The sequence below is a fragment of the Ornithorhynchus anatinus genome, chromosome 13 (assembly GCF_004115215.2).
Source record: "Ornithorhynchus anatinus isolate Pmale09 chromosome 13, mOrnAna1.pri.v4, whole genome shotgun sequence".
Lineage (NCBI taxonomy): Eukaryota > Metazoa > Chordata > Mammalia > Monotremata > Ornithorhynchidae > Ornithorhynchus > Ornithorhynchus anatinus.
The window spans coordinates 17,202,372-17,217,957 of record NC_041740.1 but is presented as its reverse complement, the minus strand read 5'-3'; the positions used below and the strand labels follow the sequence as shown (position 1 = coordinate 17,217,957).

The window sequence follows — 15,586 nt, the reverse complement described above, 5'->3', positions numbered from 1 at the left end:
GGCCACTCAGAAGACAAGTGGAAGAGGCAGTATTAGAACCCATGATCTTCTGACTCCCAGGCCCATGCTTTATCCACTAGGCCATGCTGTTTCCCCATGCCATGCTGTTTCCCAAAGGGAGCAAGCCTGGGTCCCAGAACTAGTAGACATCTTTTCTGATATGAGAACAACCTAATCCAATCTAATTCTAAGTTGGATGGGCTCGATGATCCTTTGCAAGGTAGAAATAGAATCTGAAGTGACTCAGACAGATTACAAAAAGAGCCCTAAAAACCAGGATGAAACTCAAGAGAGAAAAATGCAAAATAATACATTTAGAGACAAAAACAAATGTACAAATACAGGATGAGGAAATACTGACTAGGCACAAACCCTTCAAAAGAAGACCTGTGGTCATAGTTGACCAGAAAGCCGAATATGAGTCATCAATGCAACTGCCTTGTTATTAAAAAGGCCAGTATGGCACTGGGATATATCCACAGGACTATGGGATGCAACAGCCAGGAAATCATCCTTCCTCTATCCTCTGACTGATTTAAACCCCTATTCTAGTACTGTGTCTGGTTTGGGCCACCACACATTAAAAGGGTGTAGGGAAGCAGCATGGCCTAGTGAAAGGAGCACTGGCCTGGGAATTAGAAGAGCTAGGTTCTAATCCTGGCTTTGCCACTTGCCGGCTGTGTGCCCTTGAGCAAGTCACATAACTTCTCTGCACCTCAGTTTCCTCATCTTTAAAATGGAAATTCAATACATGTTCTGCCTCCCCCTTTAGGCCACGAGCCCTATGATGGGGAAGAATTATATCTGAACTGATTATCTTGTTTCTACTTTAGTGCTTAGTTCCGTAGTACTTGATGCATAGTAAGTGCTTAAATGACATTATTATAATTGTTGGTTATCGGTAATGTTATTAGTAATAATAGTAGTGATATAGATTAACCTTAGAGAGTGAAAAGGAGAGCCATAGGTGTGGAAAATAGATCCCTGGTGGAAGGTTAAAGGCACCTAGGTGTTTAACCTAGAGAGGAGAAGGCAAAGGGGAGCTTTCTTACTAAGTTTAAGTCTCTGAAGGGTCTTCATGGGAAAGAGCCGTCTAGTTGTTCTCCATGTCCACCGAGAATGAACTAGCGGAAATGGACTTAAATTAAAGCAGGAGATATTTCAGTTGGACATAAGGAAGAACTGTCTGACAGTAGAGTTGATAAAGCACTGAGATTAGCTGGCTATGAAGGGAGATTGCTACCAAGAGAGACTGGGTAGACTTTTATCCACACAGATCTTTAAGAAAAGAAGAGACACACATTTATCATAAATAGCCTACTGATAACTTCTTCTGAATAATTTATTCTGAAATTATTGTAATTCATCAGAATTAAATTATTGTAAAATGTTGGCTTGTAAAATAATTTCTAATTTTTATGCAGCATTTGCTGAAAGAAAGAAGCATTTACATTATGGGAAAGTGGAATTTAATCTCTATGTGGAGAGTAAATCCTAGATCATAAAATAGTAGAGCTGACCCACTTGTCTGCCTCCAGGTATCAGAATAAATTCCAATGTGTGTACTCCAAGGATAGCAATGTCTTCTTTTAGCAAATGCTGCATGAAAATTAGAAATTATTTTACAAGCCAACATTTTACAATAATTTAATTCCGATAAATTACAATCATTTCAGAATAAATTCCAATGTGTGTACTCACAGGATAGCAATGTCTGTGCCTACAGGGAAAAATAATTGGAACAACAGAAAATGAGAAAAAGAAAAGTCACAGGAAGGGAGTGGTCCTTAAGAAGGGGATTAAACTCTGACAGATATGTTGGAGTACTTTCCACCTTGGTGGACAAAAAAAAAAAGCTGGTTTGACCTCTGAAAGACTGGATGGAGAGAAGAGGGGGATGGGAAACTGGGGGGAAAGGAAAGTTTAAACCTGGAAATTCAGGAGAAATTGCCAGTTACTGTTCCAGATAAAGCCTTCATTTGTGATTGGCTGCTTTAAATAAAAAATAAAGCTCAACTGAACAATGACTGTTTAGCCCTTAGGGCAGGGATCATGTCTTCCAACTGCATTGATCTCTCCCAAGTGTTTAGTACAGTGTTCTGCACACAGGAAGAATTCAATAAATTGCTTAGGTGTCATTTTCACAATAATAATAATAGTCATATTTATTAAGCACTTACTATGTGCCAGACACTGCACTAACTGCTGGGGTAAAGACTGGGTTGGACACAGTCCCTGTCCCTCAAAGGGCTCACAGTCCCCATCCCCATTTTACAGATGAGGTAACAGCGGCACAGGGAAGTGAAGTGATTCGCTTAAGGTCACACAGCAGACAAGTGGTATTACGGTGGTACTTATTCAGTATCAGGATGTGCCACACACTGAACTAAGCACTGAGGCAGAAGCACTATAAGCAGATTGGACACAGTGTCCCACTTGGGGCTCGCTGTCTAAAGGGGAGAGAGAACAGATTGTCACGTTGCAGTACATCTGGCTTGCCGGTAAGAGCAAATGAAAGACGCCCAGCTGTCCTGGTACCCTCTGTATTTCAGTTCATTTTCCTGAATTGAAGCAGAGGTAAAAGCTTTGGTCTTACTGCATTGGTGGATTAGTGTTCATATCTTGAGTTAAGAAAATGCCTGATTTTAAGGCAGATGATACTTTTTACTGGAGAAGAGAAGTTGGGTTTTGGAAAACAAACTCATGTACCACGTAGAAAGCAGAAAATCAAGAGGATTAAGCAGTCCCTTGAGGAATTCAAGAAGTGTAACCAGGCAATCTGGATACTTCATGTCCCAAGCCACCTTTTTCTTCAATTACCTGGCTAATTCAGCTTTTTGAGTTGCAATTGTAAAGATCCAGGCAGCCGTGTCCTCAAGGAATTTTCTCTTACCTACGACTCCCTAATAAAGACAGAAAAGCCACCCATTTTATTTCAGTACTTGCAATAGTGTTGTGTAGACTCAACAGGGAAGGGCTTAGATCTTAGGCCCTCCAGTCACTACAGCAGTCCTCTGCTGAGGATGGTTCAGTGCCCCGGCCCCAGCTGAAGTGGCAAACCTGGCTGAGTACCAATATGGCACTTATGTCAACTGACAGCAGTGTCCTTTTGCTTCGGATGATATTTACACAGACCTTTAGGTTACGAGAGCTGAGAAAGAGTTGAAGCAGGGGCCAAAAGCATGATGCAAGTTTTTATTAATTTCATTAGTCCACATGATGAGGTGTCAATTAATCGAAGACAAATCCCAAAGAAGTGTGTAATAGGTCATAATCTGGCTTCAAATCCTGCTCCCTTTCCAGGAACCATTCCCTATATCCATTCTGCCATCTGCAGGAGCTGCAGTATTTCATTTCCCCTACAGTTCTTCAGGAGTCAGGACCTCTTCGGCACAAGGCCGTTCCCTGTCAGGAAAATCTCGCTGAGAGCCACAAAGCGAACAACAGGAAAAAAAAAAATCTGTGTGAATCCTTACTTGCCAACTGATTTTGGTGTTATTCAGCAGGTGCTTTACTGGGTTGGAAGTTTTCATGTTTATCCAATTTTCTTTTTATTTATTGCCTTTTCTTGTGGAGGAAATCATAGATAAAACATGGCCCACACCACAAACGGAAACAGTTTATTACTACTTGGGGATGTTGCCTTTGAGCTGTCAAATTCCTCAGGAAAGCAACAAGAATTCAATAAGAGGAAAACAAATAGATTAGAGTGTCTTCACTGTCAAAACACATTTGAAAATAAGGGTGAAGTGGCACTTGTAGGTGATAAAATATTTTCATCTCTCAGTGCTGGAAAGAAATGCTGGCTCTTCTGGAAATGAAGGGAACTAAGACAAGATCGAGCAGCTTTCCTGCGTACAAGTGCAGCTGCTACAACTAACATGGAAGCGGAAAAAAAAAACTTTGGAAGAAAGAAGTTCTTCAAATTCTGTGAAAGAACTCCAGAAAGTTTCTTTTTCTTCATTAGGCCCTTGGACAGAGTAGCATACCTTAAATAGACTATATAGGATAGGTGAAACTGCCAAAAGTCACGTAATGTTTTACTAAAACTAGCATTATTCTTCAGGCATTCAGCATGGTATTCTAGTCAAAGGCTCAGAATGATTAGTCCAGCAACAAATGGAGGAGGGACTTAATAATCTTTAAAGCACTTTTTTCACTGATTTTTCTTCACTTTGGCACTAAAACAGATACACAGAAAAACATCGCCAGAACATTATCGTAACTGTGTATGTGCAGAATGATCATTAAATTAGATCATAGAAATGTAATTCTCTTTAACATTGGGTTCTGGTTGAATTAAGTCAGGGGGGCTAATGTATGTTAGGAACTAGTAGTCTAACTACTATAAAATGTAGATTAACTCTTTAATGGAGTGAAAATTTGCGTATTTAAGTAATTTTTCCTTCTGCCGATTTGTTGCTTGTGGCTCTAAGAGAGAGTTCAAGGGCGGCCGCTTGAACCGGCATGAACCAGGACCGGTTGGCCCAGTCTGGATTTAAGTGAGCCCAGTCTTTGGTGCCCCTGGTTGGGTAAACATCAAGGCTCTCATTAGAGGCAGAATTGTACCCAAAGGGGACTGAAGGCAGTAGAGAAGTTATTCCTGTAACCCTTTCCTTTTTGCGAACTGCATTTCCCAAGATTCCAAAGGACTAGATTTCTCCATATCATCTGGGAGATTGGAACCATGTGGGAGGAAGAGGAGTGGCTTGTAGTGACAGGAAACTAAGAGGGGTTCAACCACTGGGATAGGCTAAACTTAAATTCAAAAAAGAAGGGGCAAGGTGCCTATTCTCCCTATTTTGTTTTACGGTTTTTTTTTAAGTATGTGTTAAGCACTTACTATATGCCAGGCACTGTAATAAGCTCTGGGGTAGATACTAGGGAATGAGGCTGGACACAGTCCATGTCCCACAAGGGGCTCATAGTCTTAATGCCCTTTATACAGATGAGAAAACTGAGGCCCAGAGAAGTTAGTAATGTCCAAGGTCACACAACTGTATAATGATTGAGCTATTAGTGCCAAGCCGGTGTTGGTAAGGATTGACAAGACTAATATTTTTTGGAATCACAGTACAACTAGCTTCCCTTCAGAACGCACTCTGGGCACCTGGATGGCAGGGAGAACTGAGGCAATAATGAATGACCTGTCCAGCCCTTCCACCCTCCACCTTCCAGTTGCTCCAGGAGCCCAGGCAGGTAGACAACAAAGTGAGGGAGAGCAATTCCCAACCCTCAAGCAGCAGCTGTCCATCAAGGAAAGCTTTCCAGAGCAGGATGAGTCAGCATTGCCTGTCCATTTTGGCCTTAAACTCAGGGACTTAAAAAACTATCAACGTGATGCCTTCCAGAACACTTAAATTTAATTTAAAATGAACACTCTATCAAAAGGAAAATACCCTTCTTAGAGTGTTTCCATGAGCCATCACTTTCTCTTCCTAAATCAACAAAATCATGAGGTGACCCCACTAGCAACAATTATTATTTAATAATAATAGTATTTATTAAGCATTTACTATGTGCCAAGCAGCAAGCTAAGAGCTGGGGTAGATGCACGGCAGTCAGGTTGGACAAAGTCTCTATCCCACATGGGGCTCACCATCTAGGGAGGGAAAACAGATAGTTTATCTCCATTTTACAAATGAAGAAACTGAAGCACAGTGACAAGATCACATAGGTGGCAAGTGGCAGAGCCAGGACTAAAACACAGTTCTCCTAACTTTCAGTCTTATGCAATTTCACTAGGCTATGCAATGTTTTTGTCAACCAGAAAGAAAAGAGGTTTATGTCCTAAATCTTGGGCTGCCTTTCTCTTAGGACAGTTCAGATGAAGAGGACCAGTAAACTGGAGTCGGTACTGTGCCTTTCTAAGGGTTTGGTAGCAGCTCTGACTTTGGGAAAGAAAAAGAGAAAATAAATAAATGAGTGGTCCCTGAAGCCAGTTGCCATGTAGCTGTTTGTTTGGAGAAACACTGTGCTGACCTGCCTGACTTCTCTTTTTTTTCCCAAGCTTAAACAAAAGTGTAGAGTCTGCACATGTGGACTTGGAGAGATTCAGGAGTTTTTGCTGAATACAATGCATATTCAAAAACCATCATCACTGGAAATGATCGAGATCATTTCATGGGTCCACAGCAGAGGCAATGCAGGAAAGCCAGAAGGAAAAGAAATCAATTTGTCAGATGTCACTACAGCTTTAGCCACCTTGAAGTGAAACTCAATAATCATAATCCCGTTCACTTAACTAGCACCTTTCAACTTGATTGAGTCAAACAGCTTAAGAAAACACTAATTAAGCCTCCAAACACCCCAGTGAGGTAGCTATTGTACATATCTGCATTATACAGATCAGAAATGTAAGCTGCAGCACAGAAGGTTAAGTGGATGAGATCATGTGACTTACCCAGCGATACAGCCATCCCAGGAGGAATAGGTCCCATCAATCTGGACTTTCGGTTCTCTACTGCAGACAGAACCTCTCTGAACCTGACTCCCTTGTGGCTGCAGAGGACATGCAGGGCATCTCATGGCAGGGTCTCTCCTGTACAGGAAAAATGCAAGCCATTTTAAGTGTGATCCGTGATTCAGAGAGTACCGTGGTTTGACACGGGTAAAAATGTTTCTAGCAATTGTTCATTCACTGTGTAACAGCCATGCTTAACATGACTGAGTTGACCATTCCTTTTTTTAATGATTTTTTTTAAGTGTTTTCTTGTGCCAGGCACTGAACTAAACGCTGGGACAGATACAAGCTAATCAGGTTGGACACAATCCATGTCCCGCACGGGGCCCACAGTTTTTATCCCCATTTTACAGATGAAGTAACTGAGGCACTAGGATAGAAGCCATAAGTGACCCCCAGCGATAGGAATGTTGGTGGTCTTAACTGTGACATCTGCTGAAGTTCACCTTTATTTAGATGGCATTAGACAGAGTGTAGAAGGATTGACAAATGAAGAAATGTGCATCTATATTTAACATGCCTGTAGACAGATTGAATTCTTCTTTCTCCACTGAGTTTTAAAGATTTTTCCACTGACTGGCTATGCAGCTCGTAATCACCTATACAGCTCAGAGATTGTTTTATTCTGTTTATACAGACTCGCGTGAGAGAGAGGCAGAGTGACCCAGGAGGAGGGGTTGAGGAGAATGGGGAAGAAGGTGAAAGGGTTTATACCTCGACAATGTGTTTTGGGGGGCGGGGAATGTAGTCAAACATTTTGAGGGAATGTCCTGACAAAGATTTTTTGGGCTAGCCCCGAGACATATGGTCGCCCTATTTATAGAAAGCGACATGTGTCCCAGTCAGATTGATAAATAGTAAATCTGCCCCTCACAGTTCTTTCTACACACACACACACACACACCATATATATATATGGAGAGAGAGAGAGGGATGTTTTTCATGTTTGAACATGAAACTACTAATGAACTTTACCCCTGTTGTGGGTGTGGTTGAGACCAATCCCAATCCCTGCCACACACTGTCACGTAAAGAGTGTCTTTGGCTGGCCAGTTGTATCTGCTATTTGGAGCCCCTGGAGCTGTTTGAGATTCTTTCTCTTGGTCCTTCCATCTCCCTAATGCCAATCCAGGAGAACCACTCCTCTCTTGAGAGCCCCATTCCAGGTTGGTCTGTCTGCCCCTATCATCCCCCCACAGTCAGCTGCTGTACCAGAAAATGTGAGAAAAAGTTCTTTAAAGAAGAACTTTAACTTCTTTAAAGTTGTGTTCTACCCTTCTGCTGGGTGACCTTGGACAAGTCATTTAACTTCTCTGGGCTTCAGTCTTCTCATCTGTAAAGTGGGGATTCAGTACTTGCTCTCCCTCCTCCAAGTCTGTCAGCCTCATGTGGGATAAGGAGGGTGTCAAAATGATTATCAGTGTTTAGTAAACTGCTTAGCACATAATAAGTGCTTAACAAATACCAAAATTATCATCACTATTACTCAATTCTTCCATTTGTGTGTTTTCACTGTGCATTTTGGGGAATTAACAGTATTAGGTTTGCTTTTTTCAATAACACGGGTCTAACTGGGCAGTTCGTGACACGATGGCTGAAGAAATGGTTGTGCGGGGTTGAGATGTGCCGATTAAGACACGTTTACCCTCAACGAGGAGTCTGTCAAGAACATCTCTCCCTTGTTACAGGAGAACAGAGTGCAACTGTTGCCTCCTTTCAGCTCAAGCAATCACTCGATCGATGGTATCTGTTGAGCACTTATTGTGTGCAGAGCACTGTACTAAGCACTTGGGAGAGTCCAATACACCATAAAACACAACATAAAACTGCCACTTTGGGTGTCCTGCAGTCATCTATTCTCCTCCCATGTCCCACCTAGCAGAGGTGTGATGAGACAAGTCTGGCTTTGCATCTGGCCAACTGATTGGACCTCATCAGATCATCAGAATCAGACCTGATTGGACTGATTGGACCTGCTGATCTCCTGTTCCCTTTGACAGAGAACATGGCTTGTAGGTGCTGCTGATTAAGCTGACTCAAAACTGAATGTTGCTTGCATTGAGGCCCAGCCTACACCCCGCTTCACCTCTGTAGCCCTTTGGTTTGCTCTGAAGGTTGATATCGTTTCCTCATTCTTTGTCAGTCTGTCAGAAAACATGCCATTTCTTGACAGTAGAGAATGGTGTTTTCCTCCAAGACACAGCAATGGAAAAACACCTTCCTTTCTCACAAAGCTTATGTGGGACTCAATGCATCAATATTTCTAGAAAGTTCCAACAGCAAGTGTTCTCGTGAAAGTCAGGCTGACTCCCTGGCCTTGAAGATGAAGCCACTTGCATTCAAAACCACCCACAGAAGGATTATGCTGAATTTTAGTTTTCCCCAGGCTTTTCCTTAACAAATATGTTTTCCTCCTTTCCTCTAATTCCCCCATTTTTCCCTTGGCAGAGGAATAGTGGAATACAAAACCTGAGCCATTACTTGCCCTTTAGTAGAGTGAAAGGAGGATTTGAGTGTGAACTCTTCATGACTGCCTAACCAGATTTTCCTGTTTGTCTCCTTTCTGATGGCCACCAAGGCTGGCCAAGTTTCACTGTCTGAGTAGACTGCGGTCAATTCCTGCCGAAGACTCCATTCCTGCATCTGCTTCTAGACTCTAAGCCCAGTGTGGGCAGGGATTGTCTATTGCTGAATTGTACTTTCCAAGTGCTTAGTACAGTGCTCTGCACAAGTAAGTGCTCAGTAAATACGACTAATAAATTCTATTTATCTTGATGACATTGTCTTGTTTTTGTTTTGTTCTGTTTTGCTTTGCTGTCTGTCTTCCCCGTTTAGACTGGGAGCCCGTCACTGGGCAAGGATTGTCTCTATCTGTTGCCGAATTGTACATTCCAAGTGCTTAGTACAGTGCTGTGCACATAGTAAGTGCTCAAAAAATACTATTGAATGAATATCCCACCCCTTGTTAGGGTATCTTCATCTCAGGGAAGTCTAATCCAGGGTTCCTCCCACCTTGCAATAATACTAACTGTGTCATTTGTTATTCAATCACTCAATCAATCAAAGGTATTAATTGAGAACTTTCTGTGTGCAGAGCACTGTTCTAAGTGCTTGGGAAAGCACAATATAAGAAAACTGGCAGACCCCTGCCCATAATGAGTTTATAGTCTAGCATTTTCTATGTGCCAAGCACTGTACTAAGCACTAGGGTAGATACAAGATGATTGAGTGCCACATGGGACTCACAGTCTAAGTAAGAGGGAGGATGGAAATCAAATCTCCATTTTGCAGATGAGGGAATTGAGGCACAGAAAAGTGAAGTGACTTGCCTAAGGTCACAAAGCAGACAACTGGTGGAGCCAGGATTAGAACCCAGGCCCATATTCTTTCTACTAGCCCACACTGCTTCTTTTACTGTTAATTTTGTTCCTGAGATGAGATTCAGGTTTACGGTATTTGCTTATTAAGCAGATTTATGACATGGATATCAATCACATGCAGCCTTTAAATATTGCATGTTCAAATCTTTGCAATTTAATGGCACACCTCTCTGCTTCCTAGTGTCCATCAGTAGGTATTTGACATGAAATCTAATGAAAATGATTGCGTGAATAAAAACTTGTCAATGCCAATATAATGGAAGAATATCAAGACTTTCGAATGTGGAAAACTATCAGACCTTCAGCCAGGTGGTCTGACAGTCTACTAATGATATTTCATGTTTAAAAAATGGATTTTTTTTGAAGATTGATTTTGTTTTGAAGAGCATAAGCTTAGGTCAAACTTTCCATGTTGTCTAAATCTACAGGATTTTACATTGAAAACCTTCAGAGGCCTAGCTGTGACTCGGAACATACATTTTTCGTATTACCTACAAATCATATCTGTTTTGAAGGAGAGCTATTCTTAAGACTAGCTGATAAATGTCACTTGTAATGGGAAACATTTGCCTTCTGGCTAGATTAGTGAATTTAGGTAGACAGTAATGAGTTGCAGCTGAAGGGTGGAGGTCCTATAAAAAACTGAACTTTTTTGCCAAATACAATGAAATAAGTATGACTTCCAGCTAACACACTATTGATATTTATTCAAGAAAGATTCCTTCAATGTGAATATTTCATACCCCAAAACTGTAAACTGGAAAATCAGAACGGAGAAATATTAGAGCTCTGTGGACAGGATGTGAGAAAGTCGACAGAAGAAGAATCAAGAGATTTATCACTATAGAAACGTAAAGAAAGACAAGTGAAAACACAGAATGCACATAATGGGAAAAAAAGAGATGGGAAAAAATTCAAAGTAATGGGGGGAATAATGAAAGTTTTCATCCTGAACAGACAATTGCAGTTGCAAGATGGTATGGGAGAAAAGATTCCAATTGGCTTTGAATCAGGAGCCTCAGATTTTGCAAGTGAAACTGTCAAAAAAATAATGCCTTCTGAATTAAGCAAGCAGAAAATGGTCTGATGCCCATGAATGATCATGAACTTCCTGGGAAAATTTTAATATCAGATTTTTTACATAAAATATTTCTCTATATTCAGAGCCTGTCAAAGAAAAGATCCAGTGTCCACAAACAACCCTGTCTAATGAAAAGAGGAAAGGGCTGATTGCTAGGAGATGCATCTTCTTCTCTTGATTCTGCCATTAGTTAGACCTATGGATATGGGAAAGTCTTTTATCAGAACTCTCCATCCGATTTTTGGATTTTTTTTCAATTTTCACAGGTAAATTGCAAGGATAAATGTGATGAAAAAACCCCGCCCACAAAGGCTGGCTTTTGTCCCCTAAGAGAGTAATACTAGGCGTCCATTGCCAATGTGATTTGAAGATTTGAGGCAATTATCCAATAACCAGGGCCAAACTGGCTTCATCTCAAATTAGGGAAATATTTGCCATAATTCTTCCCATTGCTAGCAGAGACTTGGTTTGAGAGGGGCGTTCATACAATCCTCCCATTTTTTTTTTTTTTTTTTGGTCTTGTTGCAAAATTTGGCCGCCGGCATAATGACCGTAAAGTGGCAGAGTCAAGCGGTTTTCAAGAAGCTAGAAAATGGCAGGAAACTCAAGGCCTTTTTCCAGCATAGACCAAGGAACTTGGAAAGAGGAATGCGTATGACCTCATCCCTCCTTCCTCCACCCTGGGTTGGAAGGCACATACCAAGCCCCATCCAGAGGAAGAGAAACTAAGGCCCGGAGAGATTAAACGGCAGCCTACCCAAAGCTCAGCGGTGAGTCAGTGTTCCAGGAGGGGAGAGACGCTGAGGTGCTAGCCTCTGGGCCAGGCTGTATCCAGTTGACAACCCTCCTTACCAAGATTAACTATTTCGGTGTTCCCAAGCTTGTCAGAATTGTCCTGCCATGAGGGAAGAAAATGGGAGAAAGAACAGTGAAAACACCTTCAAAACCCTTCTAAAATCACAGCTTCTTCTACAGGTCTTCCCTGACTAAACCCTCATTTCCCTACCAGCCCTTCCCTCTGTGTCACCTATTCCAACATTATTATTATTATTAGTCACTTGCCGGTGCTGAAACTCACCGCAGCCCCACAGCACTTATGTATGTATCCTTATGCTCTATTTCCCTTATCTATGATATATTTTAATGTCTCTATACCTCTGTAGACTGTAAATTTCCTGCGCATTGGGATTGTGTCTACCAATTCTACTATACTGAACTTCCTCAAGCACTTAGTACAGTGATCTGCACACTGTATGCACTTAATCAATACTATTGACTGATTGATTGATGGACGAATAAGACCTGTATCCTGGTCCCTGGAATAAGCTTAAGTGAGATGGGTTGTTTCAGGCCTGCCCCTTTAGACTGTGAATGAATTAAAGTAACAAGAGTCAGTCTGCTAACCTTGCATCCACAGATTGGTAAAAAAAAAACCACACGCTGAATAATTCAGGCTTCCCTCAGAAGTCTTGGCCTTGGTTTCTTTCTGACGTCCTCCTCGTCACTTTGGGCTCCTTTACTCTTCCTCCTAGAAGGTGGAATCATCCATCCAGTGGGTCTGGAAGCTAAAACAACTCTTGGTGAAAACAGCATACCCTCAATGCCAGCCCAAGAAAATAGGGATTCTGTTGGGAAATGGCAAAGGGCCGCTCTTCTTTCTTCCTTCACCTTCATCAAACTGCTAAAGACCAAGACTGCTTTAGAAATAAGAAAAGCTGTTTGCAGGACCTGAAAGTGGCAGTAATTGCACCTGTTCAATCCCATCTAAAATAAATCTACGGAAGGCATATCTGAACCTTCAAGACGAGACAGCGTTTCGACGCCTGCTCAGGCTTTTCCTCAACATACAAACACTCTACAAAAATGATACAAAATGTCAAAGACACCACCAAATCATCATCAAGAAGAAAGGAAAGAGACGTGACTGCAGTAACCACCAGTGAATTTCATTGCTCTCCAATCAATCAATCAATGGTATTGATTAAGCACATACTGTGTGCAGGGCACTGTAACAAGAGCTTGGGAGAATACAATATAGCAGAGTTGGTAGACATGTTTCCTGCCCCCAAGGAACTTCATCTAGAAGGGGGAGATAGACATTAAAATAAATAATGTCCCAATAAATACTGTTGATCATGATGACAATTAGGATTTAAGGTTGAAAATGACATCAAGCATATGGGGGAGTTTCAAGTTAGTTTAAAATTACTACGTGATTTATTTTATGGAGTCGCTACCATGAGGGAGTGAAATGCTTATTAAAGTGGTACAGTGGTATCTGGAGATTCTTCTGTCTTGTGGTACAGCCTGCATAATAAGGTCCTATGTAGCTGGTCTAAAGTTAGAGGAGTCTATAAGGAGGAAGTGTGAGTAAGAACAAATATGTTTCCTCGAAGGATGATAGCTTGGTGAACAGTAACATGTGATCTCTGTCACCCTGTTTCTTTCCCAAAGGACACCATGTTGCTCGGGAGATTTATGAACTGTTTACTCTTCCAGTTATTTCCTGATTACTACTGGGTAGAATCTCATCCCCTCCACATCCTGCCTCTCAAGGCCCCTTGGAATGAATGGGAGCGGTACACCATGAAGAGAGATGAGATGTTGCGGGGTATAGAAGAAGGATCCTAGATGTGACTCAACCATCTCTTCCCCTCCTATCGTAACTTACTGATTTCCTACTACAATCCGGCCCACAGACTTTGCTCCTCTAACGCCAGCCTATCCGCTGAACCTTGATCTCACCACTGACCCCTTGCCCGTATCTTCCTTCAGGTCTGGAACTTCCACCCCCTTTATATGAGACAGACCAGCGCTCTCCCCACCTTCAAAGCCTTATTAAAATCACATCTCCTCCAAGGGGCCTTCCCCAACTAAGCCCTCATTTCCTCTAGTGGCTCTCCTTTCTGAATTACCTATTCACTTGGATCTTTACCCTTTAAGCACTTGATATTCACTCCACCCTCAACCCCACAGCACCTATGTTCATAACTGTAATTTATTTTACTGTCTGTCTCCCCCTCTAGATTGTAAGCTCCTTGTGGGCAGGGAATATGCCTACCAACTCTGTTTTATTGACTCTACCAAAGGCTTAGTATAGTGGTTTGCATACACTCAAAGTGCTTAATAAATACCACTGACTGACTGAGTGACTGATGTGATTCTGAATCGGAAAGACCTTCTAATGGACAGGAACTAAAGGCTTCGCAGGATTCTTCTGACAGGGTATTACCTCTATCAACCACCAACCTCATGAATTTCCACTTCATTAATACACAAACTCTACTGTCATCCCAACCTGAAAAAGAGTCACTCCATCTCTCTGGAAAGACAAAATCACCGAGAGGTAGAGCAAGGTCTCTAAGCAGTATTGCTTTCAGTGCCTGGCACATAAAGCATTTAACAAATACCATAATTATTATGCAATGGGCCTTCTCAAGAAAACCATAAAGCAGCATAAAGAATTCAAATTAAACTGCTCTTGAGGAAATAAATGAGAAGAATGTCTTTTATGGCATGTTGGCTTTGATTTCTTCATGTCTGTTGGCTTTTTCACTAACCTGAAAACTCTGTTGTTCAAGCCTCGTCGTTGTTACACCAACCTCATCTGTAAAATGGAGATTAAGACTATGAGCCTCACATGGGACAACCTGATCACTTTGTATCCCTCCCAGTGCTTAGAACAGTGCTTTGCACATAGTAAGCACTTAACAAATGCCATTATTATTAAATTAGTGAGGTTCTCGCCTGGGAATGAAGGAATTAATTCTGGAGGTCTTTCTTCAACCATCTGACCCCACCTTACCTATCTTTTCTCTTCTCCCACTATTCCCCAACCAGCTTTGTTCCGCCCACACCAGTCTTCTAGCTCTCAGCTCTTCTGCCTTTGTCCCCTCACTCACACTGTACAGACCACAGCTCTCCCATATTCAAATCCCTCCTTGAATTCCACCTCCTCCAACAGGATTTTCCCCAAATAATTTTCCAGGACCCAGAGCCACATCATCCTTTCAGTCATCACTAGAACTTATGAATTTAGTTTCACCCTTATGTGTATGTGGCTACTTTTTTATTTATTTTTGACCTCCAAACAGCCTGGCTCAGTGGAAAGAGGCTGAGGAGTCAGAGGTCGTGGGTTCAAGTCCCAGCTCCACCGCCTGTCAGCTGTGTGACTTTGGGCAAGTCACTTAACTCTTCTGTACCTCAGTGCCCTCAACTGTAAAATAGAGATTAAGACTGTGAGCCCCACGTGGGACAATCTGATCACCTTGTATCCTCCCCAGTGCTTAGAACAGTGCTTTGCACATAGTAAGTGCTTAACAAATGCCATCACCCACCCACTCCTCTTTAGAGTATAAGTTCCTTTGAGGGTAGGGAATGGTAGCTTTTCATCACCTTGCCCCCTCCTACCTCACCTCCCTTCTCTCTTTCTACTGCCCACCCCGTACACTCCGCTCTTCTGCCGCTCACCTCCTCACTGTCCCCTGTTCACGCCTATCCCGCCGTCGACCCCTGGCCCACCTCCTACCGCTGTCCTGGAACGCCCTCCCTCCTCACGTCTGCCAAACTAACTCTCTTCCCCTCTTCAAAGCCCTACTGAGAGCTCACCTCCTCCAGGAGGCCTTTCCAGACTGAGCCCCCCCTTTCCCTCTGCTCCCTCAC

At 42.2% G+C, this 15,586-nt stretch overlaps 1 protein-coding gene across 1 annotated transcript in view; it reads right to left on the bottom strand.

Annotated features, from left to right (window-relative positions):
- Window positions 1-3,181: 3,181 nt before the first annotated feature.
- Window positions 3,182-15,586, bottom strand: part of PRTFDC1 (phosphoribosyl transferase domain containing 1) — a 101,417-nt gene continuing 89,012 nt past the window's right edge. Inside the window, exons 16-20 of the mRNA XM_007667881.3 lie at window positions 14,485-14,531; window positions 12,329-12,452; window positions 11,682-11,819; window positions 6,404-6,541; window positions 3,182-3,422 (exon numbers count right to left, since the gene is read on the bottom strand). The gene's annotated coding sequence lies outside the window, so the exon portion shown is untranslated. The remainder of the gene's footprint in view (window positions 3,423-6,403; window positions 6,542-11,681; window positions 11,820-12,328; window positions 12,453-14,484; window positions 14,532-15,586) is intronic.